The sequence below is a fragment of the Ictidomys tridecemlineatus genome, chromosome 6, assembly GCF_052094955.1.
Source record: "Ictidomys tridecemlineatus isolate mIctTri1 chromosome 6, mIctTri1.hap1, whole genome shotgun sequence".
Lineage (NCBI taxonomy): Eukaryota > Metazoa > Chordata > Mammalia > Rodentia > Sciuridae > Ictidomys > Ictidomys tridecemlineatus.
Genome location: NC_135482.1, coordinates 10973876 through 10987257, shown reverse-complemented (window position 1 = coordinate 10987257; position 13382 = coordinate 10973876).

Sequence of the window (13382 nt, the reverse complement as noted above, 5' to 3'; positions counted from 1 at the left end):
ATTGTCCTTCCTCTGTTAACTGGCTGCTCAGTCCCCAGTCTGTTACTGCCCCTGCCCAGCCCCTGCCGATGTCCTCCCGCCCGTAGCCCTGCTTGGACAGCCACTCCTCACCAGGCCCAGCTGCAGCCCCCACCCCACCCCCTCGGGGCAGTCCCTGCCTGGCCGCCCAGGGATGGGGGAGGAAGAGAGAGAAAGGGGAGGCTTCGTGTCAGCAGATGGTCAGGGTAAGCGCCTTGAAGCGACGTCCGAGTCCCACCGTCCCCACAAACCACACAGGGGTTTGTCTGATTCTAGGATTTGCACCTCCAGAGACCCGCTCACCCCGGAAATCCCTGGTCACTGTGTTCGGGGAGCACCGGGCCAGGAGCGCCCACGGGGCTGAGCCTGCAGAAGTGGGTTCTCTCTGATTCTGCAGCCAGGGGCCCAAGAGTCAGGTGTGCAGGGTGCTTCCTGAGGCCTCTCAGCATCTTGAAGGTGGCCTTTGTCTCCCTGTGTCCTCGGTGGCCGCCCCCTGTGTGTCCTGTCCCCAATCTCTTCCTTTTTTGTGTGTGTGTGTGTGTGTGTGTGTGTGTGGTGCTGGGTTGGACCCAGGGCCTTGGGCATTTGAGGCAAGCTCTCTGCCAACTAAACTATGTCCCCAGCCGCCGCTTCCTCTTCTTAAAAGGACATCAGTCATACTGGATCAGGACCCAGCCAGTGACCTCATTTTACCTTAAGCCCTGTTCTGTCTCCACATACACCTCCCGGGCTGAGGTCTGGGGACTCTGGGGACTAGGGCTTCAGCATATGAACCTGTGGGGACACACTCAGGCAACAGCAGTCACATGTACCGATGCCCTCCAGGCCTGGGGCCCGTCCTCCCAGGTACCAGCTCTGCAGAGGGCAGCACGTGTAGCACCAGCGTCCCCCCCAATGGGGCCTTGTGGTGGCTGGGAGACCCCTGCTTGAACTAGCCTGGGCTTGGCCAGCAGAGGCCAGGAGCCCAGGCTGGCCTGCACCCCAACTCCCCAGTGGGTTAGATACAAGCCAATGGGGCCCTTAGACGTTCAGAGGTCACTGGAAAGTACCAGAGAGGGGGCCAGCTGGGCAGGGGGGGGGGCCCTCCCCACCCAGTCCCAGGAGGCTCCGTGTCCAGCCTGGCCTCAACCAAGAGAGGGCAGAGCAGGGACCGAGGGTGAGACTCCAGCCAGAGCCTCCGTCAGGCAGGTCCTGTGTGGAGGAATGCCCAGCCCACACGGCCACCCACCTACTGCTTGATCTGGGCCAAGCCCTTTCTCTGGGTCTCAGTCTCCCCAGCTGCTAAGTGAGGGATGTGACCAGGATCCTAAGGTCCCCTCGGCCTTTGCTACTCCATCCTGTCTCCAAATTCCACCATCCCCCTCCAGAGAAGAACCTGACATCTACGGAGATGGGGATGCGGGGCCCAGGGTCTGTCCCCTCCCCAGGACTGCAGGGGCTCAATGGGACAAGGGGCTCAATGGAACAAGACTGAGAGGCAGGAGCCAGAGGGCCGCAGAGGAAGCGAAACCCAGGCTGGGGACCCTCCCCCCACCCACCCCCAGAAAGGGGAAGCAGGAGGTGCCAGCTCCCTCTGCACCCACCCTCCCTGTGGCCCTCGGAAGGTAAGTCAGAAAGGCCACCGGGCTGTCACGCCGCTGAGGGGAGCTTCTGAGACATTCTCCTGCAAAGAGAGGGGACCTGGCTACTGGGTGGAGGGCGGTCAGGGTGACAAGCGTTTTACTCTAGGGTGAGGCTCGAAAAGGCACCGCATGTGCTGCCTGCACAGTGTGGTGTGTGGTGTGGTGTGTGGTGTGGTGTGTGTGTGGTGTGTGGGTGGTGTGTGTGTGTTCAGGCAGACAGATGTGCGCGTAGGCTACCCCATGCGCTGGGCCTCATGGTGCCATTCGGTCTGCAGCAGCTGCAGGGCAGAGGCAGTGCCCAGGCAGGGGCTGGGGCAGGGGCCGCTGTACCAGCCATAGAGATGGACGTGCCAAAGCAGGTCCCTTCTCAGGCCCCGAGAAGTGCAGAGACTTACCCAAGGCCACACAGGACAAGAATGAGAATCTGGGACTTGCCTGGAGCAACCTGGCCAGATGTGGACACAGGGCAGCGGGGCATCTCCTCAGCACCCTCCCTTCTGCTCCTGTAGAAGGCTCAGCTCGGACACCAACTAACCCACAGGGTCACCAACCTGTCCCTGAGGAGCTCCACCACCAGGGTTTCCCCGGGACCTGGGATTTAGGCTGCAGATGCTTTTGTACCAGGCACTTGGCAAGGGGTGGAGTAGTTCCTATCTCCCTTCCGGTGTGTCCGGGAGCAGACTGTGGGTGTTGCCCAGACATTTTTCCAGCCCATGTGCTCCAGTCACTCCACAGCCCTGTCCCCAAAACTGTCCCCTCATCTTCCGATGGCACAGCCTGTGGCCCCCTGGCTTGGAGCAGAAATCCCAACCGAAAAGCACAGGCGCTCAGGGGAGCGGCTCCCGGGGCCAGCCAGGGGCTCTGCTGCACTGCTGCCCACCGCGGCCGTCATGCTCCTGGGACACCCCTCAGTGACCCTTGGCCCAGCACTGGCCCCACGTGAACATGGCTTTGCTCTCCACTCTACAAACCAGTTTCCGGGGCCCCCTGGTGCTCAGGTGGCTTCCTGTTTCAGCCCTGCTTCTTCCGCCATCCCTGGAACTTGGTGATTTGGGCCTTTAGACACCCAGGGCCAAGTGAGAAGTCCCGCTTTCCCCTCTCCCCAGCCACTCTCCAACCCGGAGCCCACCCCTGCCCGCGGAGCTGGCACGTTGCAGCTTCTCAGACTCCAGAGAGGAGGCTCCTGGGTGGGATCCGCTTCGCTGGGCTTACGTGTCCCTTCCTCCCGTCCTTCCACCCATGGCCCATCTACCACCTGCCATTTGTGGGTCTAACCCCTGTGCCTGCCGGCAGCCTTTCTGTCCCCGAGTCTCCTGGCAGCCTTGAAGTGCTGGGGACGGGGCAGGAGGTAGGTATTACACTGGATGGGAGATGAATTTGAGACTCCCCAGGTCTCAGAATGCCCCGTGTGGGGGCAACGCCTGTGATCCCAGCTACTCAGAGGCGGGGCAGGAGGATCCCAAGGTCAAGGCAGCCTGGGCCACTTCGTGAGAACCTGTGTCAACATAAAATAGGGGGCTGGGGATGTGGCTCCGTGGCGCAGCGACCGGCTTCCACCCCAGCCCCGAACAAAACAGACAGAAGCTGGAGGTCCTCGTGCTTGAGGGTGACAAGGACGTCAGCAGAGGAAACAGCTGCGCTTCAGTCCAGGTCTGCGATTGCCACAGACGGACGGTGGAGTAAGGCCGGGGAGGGGGGGCAAGATGGGCACCAGGCGGAGGGCAGGGAAGACCAGAGGAGAGACAGGCGCTTCCCGCATGTCACCTGATCCCAGCCCTCCCTGCAACACCAAGATCTTTAGCAAGTGTCCTGGTCACGCTTATGTGTCAAGAGCAGGGCTCTGTGGAAAGGAGAAGGGTGAAGTTTCACATCTGAGTCAGCCCAGGACTGACCAGAAACACCCAGGAAGAAGCATGGGCACTGGGGCGGGGTCGTGGTAGAAACGTTGGGCCCCAGATCTTCAGGACTCCCTGGAGTTAGGGGATTGAAGTGTGGACACTGCACCCGGGACCACTTTCCACAAGCAGCTAGAATAGAATAGACCCACTCCTGGCCTGGCCTCTAAGGCCCCTGGGATCTGGCCCCCTCACACCCAGGCACATGGGCTCTTTCACACCTCAAAAGTCTCAGCACCAGACCACAGGGCCTTTGTACCTGTCCTGTAGGACACCTCCAAGTTAACTCATCCTTCAGGGCTCTGCTACAGTGTCATCTCCTCAGACAGCCGCTCTTTATCTCCTGACGGGTCATTCATCCGTCACGGGATTCACCTCCCGATGACACAGGCAAAGAGGAATGGAATAATCATAGAATGTCTAGAGTCTATACCTCAGAACAAAAGTGACTCATTCCTGGCACTGGGCCCGCCTTTCCTGGATCTACGTTTCCACCTGGATCCAGAGCCAGTTGGGGGTCTGCCATCCAGGGAAGAGGGACAGTCAACACGTTGGCCGCATCACCAGGGGCCAGTCTCTCCAACGCGCCCACGTTGGCGGAGGAGGAGAGGAGGGGCTGCTGTTTCTAGGAAGCTATAGCGCCAGCCCGGGCAAGAGCCAACTCGCCACACCTGGGCGCTGAACCTGCCCAGCGTGAGCTGGAGGCCGGCGAGGTGCAGCGGGGCTTTTGAAGTAGCTTGTTTGCAAGGCAGGTCAACTGCAGATCAAGTCACGTCCTCTGGACACTAAAAACACAACCCACAGGCACAACGCCCCCTCACGAGCTGCGCGTCAGGCCGGGCCTCGTCTGCAGCGGGGAGCTGAGGGAGATCCAGGCCAGGAGGGTGCCTTCAGGTCCCCCCTGCACCTCCCAGAGAAGGGCGCTCACACCTCCCCGGGCCACCTGACCTGGGCAGCCCAGCACCGACCCCCAAGTTAAGCCATAAACTCAGGTGGTCCCAGTGTCTGATGGGTTCGGAGGTTCAGTTTGAGATCATGAAAACATTTCGCAGGTTAAAAAGGACTGGGGCCCGGCACAGTGGTGCCCGCCTGTAATCCTGGGGAGGCTGAGGCAGGAGGGTCACAAGCTCAAGGCCAGCCTCAGCAACTTAGCCAAGCCCTAAGCAACTTAGTGAGAACCTGACTCTAAATAAAAATAAATAAATAAATAAAAGGACTGGGGCTGTGGCTCAGTGGTCATTTACATACATGTATAAATGAAATGCCATCAGGCCGACTCTGGCACGCCCACCCCAGCCCTCCCACCCTGGGGGCTTTCCTTCAACGCCCCCTCTCTGGCTCAGTAATGTGGCTCGGTGCTTCCAGCTTCAAATCCCACCTCTGTCCCCAGTAGGACTATGGTCACGGTCCCCTCCCCCACTGTGACCCCAGTGGGCCAAGCTCTGAGGATACAGCGGGGAGTAAGTCACAGCCCTTGTTCTCCCAGACACAGGGACTATCAGAGAAAAGCAGCCCTGGGTGATTGATTGATTGATTGATTGATTGACTGAACCTTCAGGTCTCCTGCCTCCAGGAAAGCCAGCCCAGGTGCTGGACTTGGAGCCATGACCCACCCTGAAGCCCTGGCTGGGGTGGATGACGAAGGCCCAGATGACAGTGGCTCCTCGGCTCTGCACAGACAGTCTGTCAGGTGCACACCGCAAGCTCGGGTGACACAGGGCAGCAGGTGCCAGCAGAGAGGAGGCAGGAATTAGGGTTAAACCCCACCCAGTCATACCTGAGATACCCAAAAAACAACCACACAGGAGTCACAGGCACACCCCGCAATCAGAGGCAGCCAGGCAGCAGGCGGGAGAGAGACCCAGCTAAGCCAGAGGTCTGACTGGTGGCCCTGGGGCCAAGTCAGGTCTTACAGAGGGTTTTACTTTTAATCCAGTTTACTGTCAAGGTCTAAAAATAATACTAGGGGCTGGGGATGTGGCTCAAGCGGTAGCGCGCTCGCCTGGCATGCGTGCGGCCCGGGTTCGATCCCCAGCACCACATACCAACAAAGATGTTGTGTCCGCCGAGAACTAAAAAATAAATATTAAAATTTCTCTCTCTCTCTCTCTCTCTCTCTCTCTCTCCTCTCTCACTCTCTCTCAAATAAATAAATAAATAAATAAATAAATAAATAAATAAAAATAATACTAAACTGGGCACAGAGGCACACGCCTGTAATCCCAGCAGCTCCAGAGGCTGAGGCAGGAGGATCACAAGTTCAAAGCCAGCCTCAACCAAAGCAAAGCGCTAAGCAACTCAGTGAGACCCTGTCTCTAAATAAAATACAAAATAGGGCTGGGGGTGTGGCTCAGTGGTAAACCATCCCTGGGCCCAAAATAATAATGATGATGATGATGATGATGAAGAAGAAGGGGTATTCTTTGTGGCAACAATTGGAAGACTTGGGGGGAGCTGAGGTCTGTCTCCCGCCTTGAGGCATTTGGGCTCCAACCGGCCTCAGTCCCACCCCCCAGCTCCATCCTGTCACTCAGGCTGCCTGTCAGCCCCTGGATGCCTCTGAGTTCGGGATCCTGATCCAATCCAACATCCCTGTGTCACGGATGAGTTTGATGAGACCCGGAGAGGGCAAATGACTTTCTCAGGGTTGCACAGCTAGTAAGAAACTCATCTGGAACCAGAAAGATTTAAAATCTCCAGGGGGCCACTCAGCACTCACTCAAATTCCTCAAACAACCTCTGGGGGGCGCTGCTGGCGGGCGGCAGGGCATGCTCACCTGTGTGGAGAAGGGGCTGGGCAGCTAGGCAGCCAGAGGAGGGGCTCCCCCGTCACCAGGGTCCAGAACACGATCCACACCTTCCCAGGGTTCGTCCCAACCCGTCTCCCCCAGCTGCCTCTGGATGGTAAATGGGCTAGGTCCCAGGGCACGGCCCACTGACGAAGCTGGGCAGGTTGAAAGGCGTCTGGGGAGGGGCAGGCAGGGAGAGAGGGGAGGCACCACCCCAGGTGAGGGACTTGGGGAAGGAGCCTCGATGGTCAGGGCAGGGTCTTTGAGCCTCATGGTGAGCCTGCTCTCGGCAGGTGGCCTGGGGGGGAGAGGTGGACCCCGGCTGGGGGACCCCAGAGCACCTGAAGAGAGCTGAGCAGGTGCGCACCCACAGGGACTCCCACCGCTTGGCCTTGCCCAGTTCAGTTCTCTGGGTGGCCTGGGGGCCAGGCTCTGATGCCATCCCTGTCCCACAGAAATAAGGCCCGAGGCAGATTCTGCATTCACCTTCCCACAGTCACACAGCTGGGGAGTGGCCGAGCCGGAATGACCTGCACAGGCTGCCTCCCAAGTCCCAGTGCTCAACACCAAACTGTTCGGGCAACATCTGATGCCATTATTGTTGTTGTTGTTGTTGTTATACCAGGGATTGAATCCAGGGAGCTCTACCACTGAGCCACACTCCCAGCTATTTTTATTTTATCTGAGCCAGGGCCTGGATAAGTGGTTGAAGCTGGCCTTGAACTTTCGATCCTCCTGCCTCAGCCTCCGGAGCCACTGGATTACAGTTGTGCTCCACGGTGCTTGATCATTATGGCCATTGTTGATCGTTCAATATTACTGATTATTCAATATGAATAATCCCTTGGGAAGAGGAGCAGGGTCCCCGACTGAGCACCTACCCTGCACCACACACCGCCAAGCTCCTACACCCATGTTCTCAGTGTACGTTGAAATCACTGGGTCATTTTTATTGTTGTTGGGGTTTTTTTGTGTGTGTACAGAGAACTGAACCCAGGGGCACTTAACCACTGAGCCACACCCCCAGCCTTTTTTATATTTTATTTAGAGAGAGGGTCTCACTGAGTTGCTTAGGGCCTCGCTAAATTACTGAGGCTGGCTTTGAACTTGCAATTACACCCATGTTCTCATTTGACTCCGGCCGATTGAGAGACTGTTGGTCCCATTTTCCTGATGAAGAAACGGAGGCCACACAGAACCCCTCACCCAGCTGTCTGATGCCAAAGACCAGATGCAACCCACCCTATGCCCCAGACCAGCTTCCCAGGCTGATGCTCCCTCCGTAGAAAGCTGGACTCAGCTGGAATTTCTTAAGGAGGCCCCTCAGACCCTGATAGAGACGCTTTCCAAGAGCTGCCTGCTGGGGCAGGGCCGGGAACCAAATGCTTCCCAGCACTTGAGAGTCCACAGAGTGTCCACAGACATAGTCACCAGAGAGCCAGCTTAACTAGCTCTGATTCAGAGAGTAGCATGCGGGGCTCAGCCCAGCCCTCCAGCCACAGTGACCCTCCTTAGTATCCTCTTCCTCTACTTCCTGGAAACTGGCAGGACAGGCAGGAGGTGAGGGTCTGGCCCCCCCTCTGCCCTGCTCCCTACCCCACTAGCAGGTCCCCTTTCCTCTCTGAGGCCCCAGTTTCCTCACCTGTACAGCAAGGAGTCAGTGGCCCGGATGCCCCTGGGATGGACTCACCCGGCCTTGCTGGGCCACCTGAACAGCAGCCAGGCTCTCGCCACCCCGAGCAGGGGCCATTCACAAGTCCCCAGGATGCACTGAGCCTCTGGACCTGTGCTGCCCCGTGTTCCCGAGGCCTGGACTCCTCCCGAGGCCAGGCCTTCCTCTGGTGTGGGACTCCGCTCCAGCTCACGCTACAGGCCATCGGACTCTTCCACCTCTGACCCCTGCTCAGGTGCTCCGCGGAGAGGGAAAGAAGGCAGGTGGCAGGTCAGGGCACTTTTGTTGGCCAATCATCATAAGCAAAACCCACAATCACAAAGAGCTAGGCAGATATTAATCATTTAACATGAATTCTTTCGTTTATCTGTCACCCAAGCCTAGGAGGGGAATGTTATTATTAGCCCAATTTTATGGATAAGAAAACTGAAGCCCAGAGACACTAAACGACATTAAAGGTTCACGACTCATGGATTCAAAGCCAGGCCTGGAAATGTTTTTAAGCACCAGGCTCCGTAAGGAAGGGGCGGCGGCATTATCTACATGAATAGAGCCCCCACTTCACACGAGGGCACCGTCTGTCTCTCAGGTAAGTGGGCATCTGGCATCCGGCAGCGTGGGGATGTATCGAAACTCCGCCTCCAGCTCGTGGGTTTCCTGGGCTCCTTTACCAGGGGATTTAACATCACCATGTGGCATTCTCGCCCGGAGTGTTTAGCCAGAATCTAACCTGGAGGAAAAGGACAGACACAGAGCACTGGACATTTCCTCCTCCTCCACCTCCTCCTCCTCCCCTTTCTTCTTCTTCTTTTTTGGTGGGGGGATACCAGGGATTTAACTCAGGGACATGTGACCCCTGAGCCACCTCCCCAGCCCTATGTTTATTTTATTTAGAGACAGGGTCTCACTGAGTTGATTAGCTCCTCACCATTGCTGAGGCTGGCTTGGAACTCATGATCCTCCTGCCTCAGCCTCCCAAGCCCCCAGGATTACAGACGTGTGCCACTGTGCCGAGAAAGGCCTCCTGGCTGAGAACACAGGACATTTTCAGAAGACTAGCCCCTCTCTTCAAAATAATTTTTTTTTTCAGTACTAGGTGTTGAACCCAGGACCTTGTGCATGCTCGCCAAGTGCTCTACCACTGAACTACGCCCCTGGCCCTCTTTATTGTTTTTTTCTTTCTTTCTTTTTTTTTTTTTTTTTTAAGATAGGGTCTTGCTGAATTGCCCAGGCTGACCTTGAACTTGAGATCCTCCAGCTTTACCATCATGGGCCACAACACCCAGCAAAACAATTCTTCCACGTAGAGAAGACTGCAGAAGGACCCAGCCTCAGATAACAAGAACCTTCCCACTGGGGGGGGGGGGGCAGGCCTCCTGGGAGCCAGCTGGGAGTCAGGCCTGTTCCAGATGCCACAGAACAGAGAGTGGCTGGGTTGTGGCTCCGTGGGGAGCACTCACCTGGTGTGCACCAGGCCCGGGGGTTCCATCCCTTAGCACTGCCGTGATGCCCCCAGGTGAAAGTGGCCATGTGCACTGTGGCCTTGCCTTAGTGGGGAAGAGTCCTGAAGTCTACAGTATGTCCCCAAATGGTTCCAGGGGAAAAAGTAAATAAGAGCGGAAGGCCAGCACGCTGTGAGCATGGTGGCTGAATGGTGGTGTTCTTCCTGGATTTTGGGTCATCTGAAAATCATCACGTTAAAAAAGGGAGAAAGAGCTAGTAGAGACGAGTCTGGGTGAGCCGGTGTCTCAGGCTCGGCTCTCCAGCCATGGAGTCTAGGACACTGGAGGAGCTGGCCAGGGCTCTGTGACAAAGCCGTCACACCAGGCGGCTTGGACAGCACCTCTCCTCATGGTGCTGAGGCTGGAAGACAGAGGCCCAGGAGGCAGCAGGGCTGGTTCCCTCCAAGCCGTTCTCCTGGCTGGCACATGGCCATCTTCTCACGGCCACCCTCTGCGCCTGTCTGTCCTCCTCTCCTCCCATCAGGGTACCAGCCAGGTTGCACTAGGGGTCACGCTGAAGGCCTGGTTTCTCTTGCTCCATACGAGCCTCAATACAGTCTCCACACAGCCTGAAGTGTGAGCGGTCAGGGCTTCCACACGTGAGCTTGAGGGGCAGATTCTGCCTGGGACACTAAGGCTGTGCCACCTGCCACTCCACAGGGGCAGAGAGGCCTTTCTCAGCCAAATCCAGTTACTCTTTTTTGCACAGACCAGAGGCTGGGACGGAGAGGGCCAGCCAGGCAGCCCAGGGGCCACTCACGTGTTCCAAGCTGTGCAGTCCAGAGTTCGCAGGCCTGGGCAGGGCCTTGGCCCCCTCCTTGTCCATTTCTTGCTGTCTCCCCTGCTCACGCCCCATCCTGTCCTGGCTCTCAGCTGAACAGGGGGAAAAACAACTGGAAGGTTTAACAGGAGAGGCAGGCACTCAGGACAATAACATCCCCCTACCCCGCATTTTTTTTTTTTTTTTTTTTTTTGCAGTACTGGGGATTAAACGCAGGAACTCTAGAGCACTGCGCTACACCCACAGCCCTTTTTATTTTTTGAGACACAGTCTTGCTGAATTGCAGAGGCTGGCTTTGAACTTGTGATCCTCCAACCTCAGTCTCCAGAGTCCCTGGGTTTACAGGGAAGCCCCAGCCACACTTCCAGCCCCCAGGATACTACCCCTTGAATGAATGAGTATGTTCACTCAATGGTTTTCTGTACAACATTTTTGAAATGATATCTACAAGGAGCTTTTAATAATTTGGGAAAACACTCAAGCAAAGCAAAAGAAAAAAGTATACAAAACACACATTGCAATTGTAATGATATATAATCTCCATAGAAAAAGATGGTTAAAGTTTCTAATTCTAAGAAACACTCTAAAATTGGCCGTGGTCATGGCACATACCTGTAATCCCAGTAACTCAGGAGGTTCTGGCAGGTGGATTCTAACTTTGAGGCTACACTCAGCCACTGAGCAAAATCCTGTCTCAAAATAAAAAAATAAAAAGACCTGGGGGCCAGGCACAGTGGCACTCACCTGTAATCTCAACGGCTCAGATTGAGTGGCACGTGGATTTCAAGTCCAAAGCCAGCCTCAGCAATTCAGTGAGTCCCTAAGCAAATGCAAACCCTGTCTCTAATAAAATACAAAAAAGGGCTGAGGATGTGGCTCAGTGGTTAATCGCCCCTGGCTTCAATTCCTGGTACCAAAAAAAGGGGGGTGGGGTTAGGGATAAAGTACCCCTGGGTTTAATCCCCAGTACCAAAAAAAAAAGTAAGAAAGTAAAAAAGAAACACCCTAAAATGTTAAGTTGTCTGGGGCATGGGGGAAGGGGAGGCTGAGGCTGGAGGGTCAGAGTTCAAAGCCAGCCTCAGCAACTTAGCAAGGCCCTACCTAACCAACTCAGGGAGACCTTCTCTCTAAATAAAATATTAAAAAGGCTGAGGATGTGACACAGTGTTAAGCACCCCTGGGTTCAATCCCGGGTACCCCCACACACACCAAATTTTTTTCATTTTTATTTTTGTACTTGCAGATGGACAGCCTGTCTTTATTTTGTTATTTATTTTAATGTGGTGGTAAGGATGGAACTCAGTGCCTCACACAAACGAGATAAGAGCTCTGCCACTGACCTACAGACCTAGTCCCCTCCCGGGTTTTTTTTTTTTTTTTTAAGTATTATTTTCTCAATTTTATTTAAAAGTCAAGGATAATGGATGGATCCCTGGAAGGTTAAGTGGACGGGAAATCGTCCTTATTGCTCAATTTATGATGGGGACACTGATGCACCAGAGGGACAGCCAGGTGTGCTGAACTGAGCTGGAGGCAACGGTCCGATTCACAGCACAGTCGCGGCGATGGGCGACTTGGTTGCGGCCCTTTGTTCAGGTGCCAGGTGACATCCACGGTGCTCTGCAGCCCAGCCAGCCTCTACCTGCCACGCGTCGCCAGAGCTCCGGGCGGAGGGAGGGCGGAGCCGGGTTGGAGGGCGGAGCCCGGGGCTGGGATGGAGGGCGGAGCCGGGGTGGAGGGCGGAGCCCGGGGCTGGGATGGAGGGCGGAGCCCGGGGCTGGGATGGAGGGCGGAGCCCGGGGCTGGGATGGAGGGCGGAGCCCGGGGCTGGGATGGAGGGCGGAGCCCGGGGCTGGGATGGAGGGCGGAGCCCGGGGCTGGGATGGAGGGCGGAGCCCGGGGCTGGGATGGAGGGCGGAGCCCGGGGCTGGGATGGAGGGCGGAGCCCGGGGCTGGGATGGAGGGCGGAGCCCGGGGCTGGGATGGAGGGCGGAGCCCGGGGGGTGGAGGACGGAGGGCGGGGCCCGGGGTGGAGGACGGAGGGCGGGGCCCGGGTGGAGGGCGGAGTCTCGCCGCTCTGGCTGCAGCGCGCGCCCCGGCGGCCGGGCTGAGTAATCCTTGGCGAGCGGCGCTGCTCCTCCCTTGAGTCACGTCCGCGGCGGCTTTCTGCTGAGTCACGGTCCCGAGGTCGTTTTTCGCTGAGTCACGGTTCCTGTTGCTCAAAGCCTAATCCCTTGAGGCGAAGTCCAGCCACCTGGGGAGGTGTCGCGCGGATCGGGATCTGCGGGCCTGCGCGTCCTCCCAGCCCTGAGCCGGCAGAGCAGCTCAGCCCCGCGCCCTGCCCGCGCGCAGCCCTGGAGAACTCAGCCGTCTCCCAGGCGCTGTGCCGGCGCTGCACACTTCAAATCCGGGCGCCGGTGGGGGCGTCACAAACCCACTTAAAGGTGGGGCGCTGCTCAGACCCAGAGGCATCTGCAAAAAGCCGGCCTTTAATCCCAGAGGCTCGGGAGGCTGAGGCAGGAGGACCCCGAGTTTAAAACCAGCCTCAGCAAAGACGACTGCATTAAGCATTGAGACCCTATTTCTAAATAAAATACAAAATAGGGCTGGGGAGTGACTCAGTGGTCGAGTGCCCCTGAGTTCAATCCTCCAGTACCTAAATAAATAAATAAATGAAACTGTCCTGTGTATTTGTAAAACATAAAGGTCACGAAACAAAGGCCTCAAGATCACAGAGGCTGGGCGACTACCTGACATGCAGAGTTGTGTGTTGGGCCCTGAGCTGAGAACCGGCTACAAAAGGTGTTAATTAGTGGCGTTTTTACACAGAATAGATTTTATATTAAGAAGTTTGGAATATGCCACTTGGGCATAAGGTCTATTTGGGAATAAAGGCATTTAAAAAAATCTGGTGCCAGAAGGTCCTCCCACTTCAGGTTTTCTTCCTAAGCAGGAGACCCAGTGGGGTAGTAGTGCCTGCTTGTAAACCCAGTAATTTGGGAAGCTGAGCAGAAGGATCACAAGTTCGAGGCCAGCCTGGGCAATTTAGCAAGACCCTGCCTCAAATAAAAAATAAAAAGGACTGAGGATGTAGCTCAGTGGT